The sequence below is a fragment of the Pteropus medius genome, unplaced genomic scaffold (genome assembly GCF_902729225.1).
Source record: "Pteropus medius unplaced genomic scaffold, Ma_sr-lr_union100, whole genome shotgun sequence".
Taxonomy (NCBI): domain Eukaryota; kingdom Metazoa; phylum Chordata; class Mammalia; order Chiroptera; family Pteropodidae; genus Pteropus; species Pteropus medius.
This window is the reverse complement of record NW_024355205.1, coordinates 33,715,233-33,726,389: the sequence shown is the minus strand read 5'-3', so window position 1 is coordinate 33,726,389 and position 11,157 is coordinate 33,715,233.

Sequence of the window (11,157 nt, the reverse complement as noted above, 5' to 3'; positions counted from 1 at the left end):
CTCACCAAGCGCACACCCAGGCACCGGCTGAGATCGGCTGCAGTGGTTTGTGTTTCCGAATGTCATTGCAGATAGGGCCCGCCTGTGAAAACGCTTTTTGCTCTGAGCATTAGCACTGCTGGCGGGGGGGCGGGGCTGCTCATTCCCTCCCTTGGACTTGATACAAGGGAACAAAAGAACCTTTTAAATAGATATTTCAACACATGCCAGTCACCGCCTTTTGAGTTTTTTGCATTTCCACTGTTATTGCCTCTCTTTACCCTACTTTTTATCTCTAAAAGTATATCTTTCTCCTCCATGGACTAAATAAACAAGTCTGTGAAAGGTCGAATCCACAGCAAGATACGGGGGACGCACTGACAGATGGGTGGGAAATGTACTTGCCAGAGGTCAAGCAATCTCTGTTTTGAGAGGTGCTTTGAATTCTGGAAACAGCCTGGGATTTTTCGGCCAGAGAAGAACATTCAGCAGCCCAGCTCCGTGCAGGACGCTCTGATGCAGGCACAAGTCTCAGCCGTGAGCCGAGAAGGTGCCAGTGGTGGCCGAGAGGCTGCAGGCAGGGAGAGCCAGCAGGGCGGTGTTACATTCGCTGGGACGTGGACCCTTAGACTCCCCGCCAGTTCTGAGAAACCTTTCTCTCCTGAACCAGGGCGTTGGCTTTCACCTGACCTGGACTCTTCCAGAAGCAGCTATCCAGGGACATGATAAGCCAGTGCAAGTTAAGACCCTAGACAACATTGATGTGACTTATTCGACATGTCATCTTTATGTTAAGGCACGAAGAAGATCCCCTGTTTCTCCCTGCTACGGGGCATGATGCGCGATGCTCTCTATAGTCTGCACGTGGTGTGAGGTGAGGGGAAGCCCCCCAGGATGGAGAAGTGTGTCCCTTCTGAGGCTGTGCTTCTGCCTGGCAGGGTCACCGAGTCTCAGGCTAGACACGTAACGGCAGCTCCTGGCTGGGGCTCAGATTTCCCCCTCTGTGGACGAGCTCCCACACAGCAGCTCTGAAGTCCCCGCCAGCTCTTAACACCGGACATCATCGGGTGGCTCCAAACACTTTCTGTTTCATTATCCCGGGGCAAGGAGAGCAGCAGGAAGGGGCGGGTGCAAGGAGCAGCTCCAGAGGCCCTTTGAGACACCATCATCTCCCCCTGTGAGTGGGAGATTTTCAAGCACCAACTTGCCAGGTCCAGACAGACATCCATGGTGGTCTTTGGGATAACCAAACCCCACGGCTGGGCCAGGACTCTCTTGATCCCCAAATCAGTGAGGCCTGGAGGGAAATCTCAGAAATCTCCACACGCAATCTTGTAAGGGAACCACTGCCCCGACTGGCAATATTTAGGGCCCACTGGGGCCACGTGACCATGCCCAAGCACCAGGGGTGGGTAACGGGTGGGATGGGTGGCTGGTGGGCGGATGACAAGTCAGTGGGTAGGTTTGTGGTAAGTGAATGAGGGGCTGGAAGGTGAGAGGTAGATGAATAGGTGGGCGGGTGGTGGTCTATGGTAGGTGGATGGTGCATGGACAGGGTGTTGGTTGGAAAGGTGGGTGGGCAGATGGTGGGTGGTGGTAGGTGGACAGGTGAGTGGCTACTATAAAGAAGCCATCTTCATACTAGCTTTTGGAGAGAAATGACCAGTGTTTACAATGATTTGCAATGATGCCAACAAATCCTCTGGCTAAAGAGCAGTTTGAGAGACAAGTGACCCTGTCGGTTTAATGTTTTCCAGCTTCTGACTTCACTCGTCACAGCTGTCATGTGCCTTTCTTACCTTAACGGAGAATTCGTTCGTTCAACAGCTACTTATTGGTTATCTAGCTTTTGTCGGGCACCATGCAACGTGTTGGTTCTATTTTTGTTTGTTTGTTTGTTTCAAATAAAAGGGAAATACTTACAGTCTAGAGTAAGCAGACAAAAAGCAAAAACACGAATGAATTGATAAGCATAAACTGGTCGAGGCTATGAAGAAACTGAGTGTCAAGTAGTGAGAGAGAATGACAGGTGAATCTCAGCTAGAAAGAGGTCAGGGAGATCGAAGCCAAGACCCACAGTCCAGCCAGCAAGGAGCCCGTCTGGAGAACACCCAGAAAGGGCCTCCAGGCACAGGAAATAACCTGTGCAAAGGCCCTGAGTGGGCAAAGAGCCGGGGTTCAAGGGCAGACAGGAGGCTAGTGCGGCCAAAGCGTGATGACCAGGCTGACCTTACAACCTAGGGAGCTGGGACAGCTCCAAATGAGGCCTGTTATCCCAATGTCTCTCTCAAAAGTGTCCCAGGTTCTGCAAGGTCACTCTGATAATAAGAGGGAATCCTAAAAGGCAGGTCAGAAGGTAGGTGGGAGCTGACTGCTCAGCGGGTGGACTCCTGATGTTTATGCTATGGAAACAGAGCGGCCACCGGGTGGGGCTTCTGTAACGTCCTCAAGGTACCGTTGACCCTTGATGACAGCACCTGGGAAGTTCAAGACCAGATATTCCCATCCATTCATAAATCACAATACACTTACTTATTGAGTATATCAGACATTACATTAAGCACTGGGGATTTAAAAATGAGAGAGAGGACATACATACGGCCAAGAAGCACATGAAAAGATGCTCAGCATCAGTACTCATTAGGGAAATGCCAATCAAGACCCTAATGAGATATCACAACACATCCAGCAGGAAAACAAGTGTTGGTGATGATGTGGAAAATTGGAGCCCTCATACATTGCAGGTGAGAATGTAAAGTAGTAAGCCCCTCAGGAAAACAATCTGGCAGGTGTTCAAAAAGCTAAACATAGAATTATCATATGTATTGGTTTGCCGAGGTGCCACAACAAAGTACTACACGCTGTGCAGCTTAGACAACAGAAATGATCATTTCACGGGAGGCCAGAAGTTCACGATCAAGGTGTTAGCACGATTGGTACCTTCTGAAGGCTGTGAGGGAGACTCTGTTCCCAGCCTCTCTCCCAGTTTCTGGTGGTTCCAAGTATTCCTGGGTCATTTACAGATGGCCATCTTCTACCAGGGGCTTCATATTGTCTTCCCCCTGTACGTGTCTGTCGCTGTGTCCCATTTCCCTATTTTTAAGGACACAGTTCTAGTGGATTAGGGTCCACCCTAAGGACCTCATTTCAACTCGATTATCTCTGTAAAACCCCTATTTCCAAGTAAAATTACATTCTGAGGTACTATCTTTTTCGGGGAACACAATTCAACTCGTTAGACCATGTGACCCAGCAATCCCGCTTCTAGGTCTATATCCCAAAGAATGGAGAACAGGGACTCAAGTACATGCTTGGACACCAACATCCATAGCAGCACCATTCACAATAGCCAAAGAGTGGTAACAGCCCAAGTGTCCACCACCAAACAAACGGATACATACAGTGCGGTCTACCACACATGAAATATTATTCAGCCACACGCACACACAAAAGGAATTACATTCTAATGCACAGGGATGATCCTTGAAAACATTATGCGAAGTGAAATAGGTCAGTTACAAGAGGACAGGCGTTGTATGACTCCACTTACATGAAATATCTAAAATAGATAGATTCATAGAGACAGAATGTAGAACAGAGGTAACCAGGGAGGCGGCTAGGAAGCTCACGCTTAATGGTGCAGAGGTTTGGGGCGATGACAAAGATATGGAGATGGATGGATGAACGTTTGCACAACGTGACGAGTATAATTAATGCCGCCAAATCGTGCATTTAAAAATGTTACAACAGTAAATTATATTTATAGGTACAATTTACATACATTATTAAAAATATATATATATATATATATATATAAAATCTCCACTTTTTTTAATGGAAAGGTCTAGTCCCTGCTTTCCATGAGTCACAGGCAGCGATGGGAGTCCCAGGTTTGGGCAGGAGCAAGCGCCAGCTCCAAGAGACCGAGATGACACTTAGATCTTCTATCGCTGGTTTTCAAGTTTAAAATCACCACAAAACACTGATGCTCAACGAGCGCCTTCTATTTGGAATGCTCTCCACTGTGTGTCATTCACTGGATGGAGGTTGTGGTTACCAGTCCCCTCATCTTTCGTAAGGGGAGCTAAAGCACAGGGAGGCCGTGGGACTTTTTAAGGCCACAGGAATTCAGCAGCAGGCCGGGACTCCGGCCGGCCAGGGCTTTGGGCCCCTTTCTGCCAGTGGAAGCTCAGCAGACCCATCACGGCAGTGGGTGGGACAGAGAAGGTGGGGGAGGGGTATCTCTCTGGCCAAGCGGGGAGGCGGGTGGAGAGCTCTGTCTCTCCCCGTTGTCATCCCGCCAGCCGGCTGTGTTCCAGCCCCTGCACAGAACATTCTGGGCTCTGTAGAGTTCACTCCAGGACCTCCAGTGCACGTTCTACCCGCGCTAAGGCCTGAAGGAGGCACGTCCAGGAACAGAAAGACCCGTGAGGAAGGACCAGTCCTGACTCCTCAGTGTCGCAGAGCTGATTCCTGAGGACAGACTGAAAGGTGCACGCCCAGAGAGACCAGCTTCCCGCTCCAAGGTGGTGCTCAGGGGCATCTCGATCAAGGCTCTATTTTTAATCTTCTCATTTAGTTCAGCCCCATGTTGCCTCAGCAAATAGAGCTCTGGTGTGCAATTCCCCAGGCTGCTGGGCGGATGAGCACAAGAAACCCACCAGAAGCCAAGGCCAAGGCCACACAGGGCCCGGGAGGCACGAGAGCAGAGAGACGGCTTCCCGGCCACCCCACTGAGCTCGAGGTCGGCGCCCCCCACCCCACCCCGATGCCCAGCTCCGTCTTGTGTTTTGCACACATTGGCAGATTATGTTTCTTCCATCTGCTTCATCGGCAAGGAAACAGAAGCCCCAATTAAGCTGAAGCTCCAGCCTTAGAAGTAAAAATAGCCCGTGACTCACTGGGGCCGAGACCAGACAGACCGGGTTCTGTCACTTGGGCCAGGCCGCTCCACGAAGCTGTCATTTCCTCCACCGACGAAGCGGCTCCACCACCCAGGGCAGGGCAGTGGTTTGGCAGCTGACGGGTTGGGACGTCCCCCCCCTTCCTGAAGTGTGTTGAGCCTGGAAAAGAAAACCCTGAATCGGGAGGTAGTATTACCTGAAATCCTGGAAAGAGGGTGCAGCCTACTTGGTGTGGCTCGGAGGACACGGCCAGAGCCAGGTTAATTCCGCAGATGCGGGAGCTGGCTACCTAGGCTGAGAGGATGTGGGCAAGCTTCGCTGCCAAGTGGTGAGCTCCCCGTCACTGGAAGGGTTTCAAGCTGAGGCTGCGTGAGATGAAGTAGCCGGGTGGGTCACAGGAGCAGAGCTGTCGGTGGTGGCAGGGAACCTGGGCTTGGGGCTCCGTTTTCTTGGAAGCAGATTTGGTATCTGCCCCTTGTACAGGCAGCGTGGGCGCCTACCCTTCCCAGCCTCGGTGCCCGCTTCTCCTGCAGGAAAGGTTAGTGGAGACGTGGGTCACCCCACCAGGCTGCTCTGTGCTCTGAACGCGCATCCCGAAGGCCATCCCAACACTGGAGTTCCAGAATTTCACATCATCAGTAAATAACTACATAATGAGGGTCAGACTCACTGCGGTTGTCATGGTTTTTTATTCTCCGGTTTTATTGAGATTTAATGGACATATCTCGCATTGTGTTAGTTTCAGGGGTACGACCTAATTTGATATATATGTGTGTGTTGCAAAATGATCACAATAAAGTTTCATCACCACAGTTACAATTTTTTTTCTTGTGATGAGAACTTTTAAGGTCTATTCTCTCAGCAACTTTCAAATATACAAAACTACTCGTAACAGCGCGCAGTCGCCAAGCTGTCCATCACACCCCCGGGGCTCGTTTATCTTACAGCTGGAAGTTTCTCCTTTCCGGCTCCTGACTACTGTTATCTTGATCTCCAAGATGCTCGAGCGTGTCCACGCCTCTGCTCCCCTGTGCCGGCGTCTGGCCCGGCCCCTCACCCCGCTTGGACCGGTGCAGTAGCTGGCTGCCTGCGTTCTGTCCACAGTCCCTCTGTCACGCTGTCCAGAGGGCTCCCTCTCAAACGCAGGGGAGGACAGGTCACTGCAAAGCGTTCCCCTTAGCTCCTGAATACGTTCAGGCTCCCTCCCACGGCCCCTGCCTTCTATCTGCCATCACGTCCCATCTACCCCGCTGGTTCACACAACTACGGGTGTCCGGGTACCCCTCTGTCTGTCCACGCCTCAAACAGGCCAGGCCTTCCCACCTCGGGGCCTTTCTGGCTGTTTCCTCGGCCTGAAATGCCCATCTCACCCCACTTTTATCTAGCCTTGGCTTAAATGTCCTTCCTCAAGTCAGTAAGTGTGAACCCTCTTTGAAAAACAGGTCTTGCCTCCTTTCCCCCACCGGTCCCTGGGACCACCTACTGCACGCGGCGGGGACCGGAGTCAAGACGGAAAATCATTTTCTCTTTCACTTGGGAGCCCCGCTGCGCATGCTTCCTGCTCCCCTCTACTTCAGGGCCCTCTCGTGGGCCACGTCTCCATCCTGCCCGCGGGTTAGAGACGACTCCATCGGCTCATCTTAGAGCCGAGGCTCGGAACAGTGAGCCGAGATCGGTGCCCGCCACGTGGGGCTGGGTTCGCAGACAGGATGTTTTTTGGGTCCTTTGCTAATGATAGGAAAACCAGTGCTTGATGACGGATGAATGCCACTCGATCTCCTGGAGTTTCTCCTTCGCCCAGATAACCCAGGCTCCGGCGACAGTTCTGTGGCCACTTTCTCTACATAAGGACAGAATCCTAGCAAGTCGCCGGTGGGTGAGAGTACAGACTTTGGAGCCAGATGGCTACTAGACAGTTTCTAGCTTTAATTTTAAGACCTAAGCAAGTTTCCCGCCTTCTCTGTGCCTCAGTTTCCTCATCCTTCCCAGACCTGTCGGGAGGATCCAGTGAGCTAATGCAGTCCCTCTGGGCACCCACGCCCCGTGGCCACTGGGAAAATTAATAAAGAAAACCTCAGTGGAAATTGGAGTCGGCAAGCTTGTCTCTCCCTCCCCGGCACCCAGCCCGCCCTTTGGGGCAGGTGCTCCTTTGTGGGTGATGAGTGCAAATCCTGCCATCCTAAAAAGAGCATTTTACTAAGAGCTCCGGCGACACCAGCTGCTCAAAGTGAAGTGTCCAGCTGTCAAAGAAGGCTCTTGAGAGGTTAATTTTATGGCTTCAGGCATCTCCGAAGGTCAACTAGGACAGTCGGTGTGAGCCAGGGCCCATGGCATTGGTTTTAGACCCAAACTCCCGTTGCACGTGCCCTCACAGAGGAGGCACCATGTCATGTTCAGTGGTGAAGGTGACGGAGGTCTGGAAAGGAGCCATGGCTGATGCGTTTTGAGGCTCACCCTGGGGGCGCCCTGCACTGTGCGCGTGCTCCACCCACTCATTGAATCCGCACAGGTCCGTGAGGCTTTCTGTCGTCTCATCTTACAGGTGAGAAAGGCAAGGCTCAGAGAGGTTAAGCAACAAACCCTTGTCACACAGCCAGCCAGTGGCAGAGCCAGGATTAAAGCCCAAGCAGACTGGCTGGCCTCAGAGCTGCCACCTTCAAACCCGTGACTGCTAAAAACCCGTGTTCCGCCGGGTTCAGGTGACTTTGGTGGTTCCTGCTACAAGATAGCACTTGCGTGCTGCTGCAATGGGTCCTCAGTTGCTTTCAGGTCCTTGCGTATCACGTGTCCCCGTTCTGTAGATGAGGACATTCGGGTGGAGGAGGGGCATTCTCCTAAATGTCTAGGAGACCAAATTAGCCTTGCATGAGGGATCCAGACTCGCCGTTCAGAGTCCAGTCTGTCGGTCAGCTTCCCAGGCCACGTGCATTCTCAGTTTCCAAGGCCGGCCCGAGCTGGTGGTTGTCGATGGTTAATTTTACATGTCAGTTTGTAGAGCATTTTTGGATGAGGTTAACATTTAAGTCAGTGAACTATGAGTAAACAGATTGCCTTTCATGATCTGGGTGGGCCTCATACAATCAGTCGAAGGCCCAAAGAGAACAGAATGTCCGGCCTTCCCAAGCAGAAGGGAATTCCGCAGCACTCCGTCCTTGGACTTCGTCTGCTCCTCGGCTCCCCTGGATCCCCACCTGCCGGCCTTTGGACCGGAACTGCAGCATCAGCTTTGCTGGGTTTCCAGGCTGCCGGCCCACCCTCTGGGTTTTGGACTGACCAGCCTCCCTAAATGCGTGAACCAGTTCCTTTTAAGAATCTCTCTCTCTATATCTCCACATTCTCTTAGTTGTTTCCCTGGAGAACCCAATTGCAGTGGTTAAATTTCTCCCCAGGAATCACTCAATTTCTCCCGTGAGAAAATGGAAGTCCCAGCTTAAGAGGAAGGCGCACATCTTGCTTTCAACCACCATTTGCTAGATCCCATTTTACAGATGGGGAAATTGAGGCCCAGAGAGGTGACGCAAAATGTGCCAAGTCACACATCGATTCAGCAGTCGAGACAGAAGGGAAACCCCGCCCTTTCTAGCTCCCGAGTGCAAGCCCTTTCCGCTGTGCAGGTCACCCTCGTGTCCTCCACCCCCTCCACACCATTCCACACACCCTGGCAGCGACGTCTGGCTGATGGGGGCGTGGGCGGAGACCCCCCCCCGCCCGCAATCACTTGGTTTACTGGCCTAAGTTCTCTTGTCGCCATCAAAGACAACTCCCTCACGTCTCTCAGGCACCACCATGTGGTGTAAGGCCTAAAATGAATACTGTGTGCTGGCCTGATAGCTAAAACTGGAAAGGCCTTGAATGATCTAGCAGGCCCCACCTCCGCTCTGCCTCCGAGGATAAGGCCCCGGAGCCGGACGACTCTCCTGTCCCAGCACGGGGCCTGCTGACCCCCGAGTCGCGCGTGTCAGCCCCTTCGGCCGCGGGGAACATGATACCGGACCTGCTGGGCCGCTCCTTGGTTTTTGTGGACATCTCACCACAGCAGCGCACGTAGGTCCGGCTAACAGCTGCATCAGCTCACCACGTCCTTGTCTTATTATTAGCTACTCTCCAAATGGCAGACAGGTGATTCCCAGCCTTGCTTTCCATCTCGAAACACTGCAACAGATCTTGGGGCATGTATTTTTGTATAGCTGTGAGGCACGGCGGATATTATGTTTGTCGGTAATGCAGAAAAATGTTATTAAGACTTTTTTTTTTGGTTTAAAAATAAAATAAAACTTTTTTAGGTTTAGCTTCTTCAAACTCATTATACCTGTGGCTACATTTAACGTAAACACCTTTTAAACCCAGCTATGTGAAATTCCCATGGAGTGCCGACTCGGTAGATGACTTGGATTTATACAATTTGTTGGATTAACAAAAAAAAGTATTTAATTATATAAACAGTAATAAACATGAAACTGTATTTCAAATAGATAATATATGACTTTCGTAACAATGGGATTAAAAATTTTCATCGAAACTACATAAAATTGGTTAATAAATTTGACAGTGGAGTTAAGGGCTGGCAATGTCACCCCCTAGTGGCTTGAGTACTCATTTCACTAGGAACTGAAATTCATCACTTCTGTAACTGCAGCTCACGACACAGGTCCCCACTGTGCGGAACCAGCTTTGGGACTGGCTTCAATGACACAGCAGCGACTTGTTCCTATAGCCTCTGGAGAGAAGCAGACTGACACTGGAGCTGAGCAGCAAAGTTTCTTTCAAGATTCATCCTCCTCTTGAGTACCTGATAGGTATTTTCCATAAAATCAGTGAACTCAAAGTATTCTTACTGCCCTTCACTGCTGTATCTTCCAGCTTGCATATCTCGCCTACTCGTTCTCAACGCTGACTGCCTGTCGAATCTCTCAGCGTTCTGCTAAACGCACGTGCCTGGCCAGGTGTCTCCCTCACCTGATTCTGGGGCCTGGACAAAGCCTAGACTTGGGCTGGTTTTATTTCGTTTTGTTGGTGAAGACCCACAGGTGATCTGGTGCACGGCCAGCTGGGAGGCCCTGGTGCTGCCAGCTCTGCGGATGTGATGGGTGGGAGGCGGGAGAGAAGGAGTTGCAGCCTGGAGGGCTGACCCCAGCGACTTCCCCCCAGGCACGCAGGACCTGCCGAGGGTGCTGACCAAGGGCAGAGACCCAGAGTTGTTTCGAAGACGTGTTATTACCCTTGAAATGCCTTTCCCGGGTAACGTTCTATGACAGAAAGAGACAGCAAGTCGTTTGGAGAAAAGATGGCATACGGACCCCATAATCATAACTAAGCATTTGTTACCACAGCTTTAAAGTGACAATAGTTGTTGCTTCACAGGTCTCTCAGAGCCAAAACTTGAGGAAAAAACAAGACTCCTATAGGGAATCCTGGTTAGTATTTTTCTCTCCACGCGCCCGCTTGTGCTGACGAAGGCAGGACTTCAGGCGCAGAGGCCCACCCCAGTTTATTGAACAAGCTCCCCTCTAGGTCTGGCCACCAGGGGCTGAAGCCAGCATCCAAGGCCACTCTGGCCAAGCCTGCTCCAGGAGCCTGACAGGGACGTGGACCACTCAGAGAGGCCCTCCTACTGCGCATATCCAGTGGGGACAGTGACCGCCGGTGGCCACAAGTGTTCGTGTGTGCGCACACATGCGTGTGTGTGCATGGCAAAGTCGAAGTTCTTAGAGCTGTAAACGAATGTCTTTAGAGGAAGTAATTTGTCCAAGGTCTAAGTTAGAGACAGACAGACAGACACACACACACACACAGGGTGGGAGGAGCAGAGACCTAAACAGAGCAGCACGAGAAAGGGAAGCTGCAGGACTGGGAGACTCCAGGTGGGGCAGGGGGTGGCCCGGTCACCCTCTACCGCCACGCCTTCCCCACGGACTGGGGACTCATGTTGTTTAAATGGACGCTGACGACTATTTTGGTAAGAAAGGTCTACAGCATCGTTAAAATGCAGATGTGAGTGCTTTCAGCAAGGACAGCAGAAGTGGCTGCAAGGGGGCGAAACCGAGTCACTGGAGGACAGGGTGTGACTTATGCTCCTGCTCCCTGCCCACTTCCTGACTTTCCACTGAAGTGCCCTTCCCTGGTGGATATCCTTGACGAGACCCCTTCCACAATGGCTCGGGCTTGGTCACCTACTGTGGGCCCCGGCATGTGACGGCGGCCTCACCCTTCGCCACCCGCTCTCCTCACTGCTGCCTGGGCAACCCCGCCAGCTTTCCTCCTTGACCCACGGGTG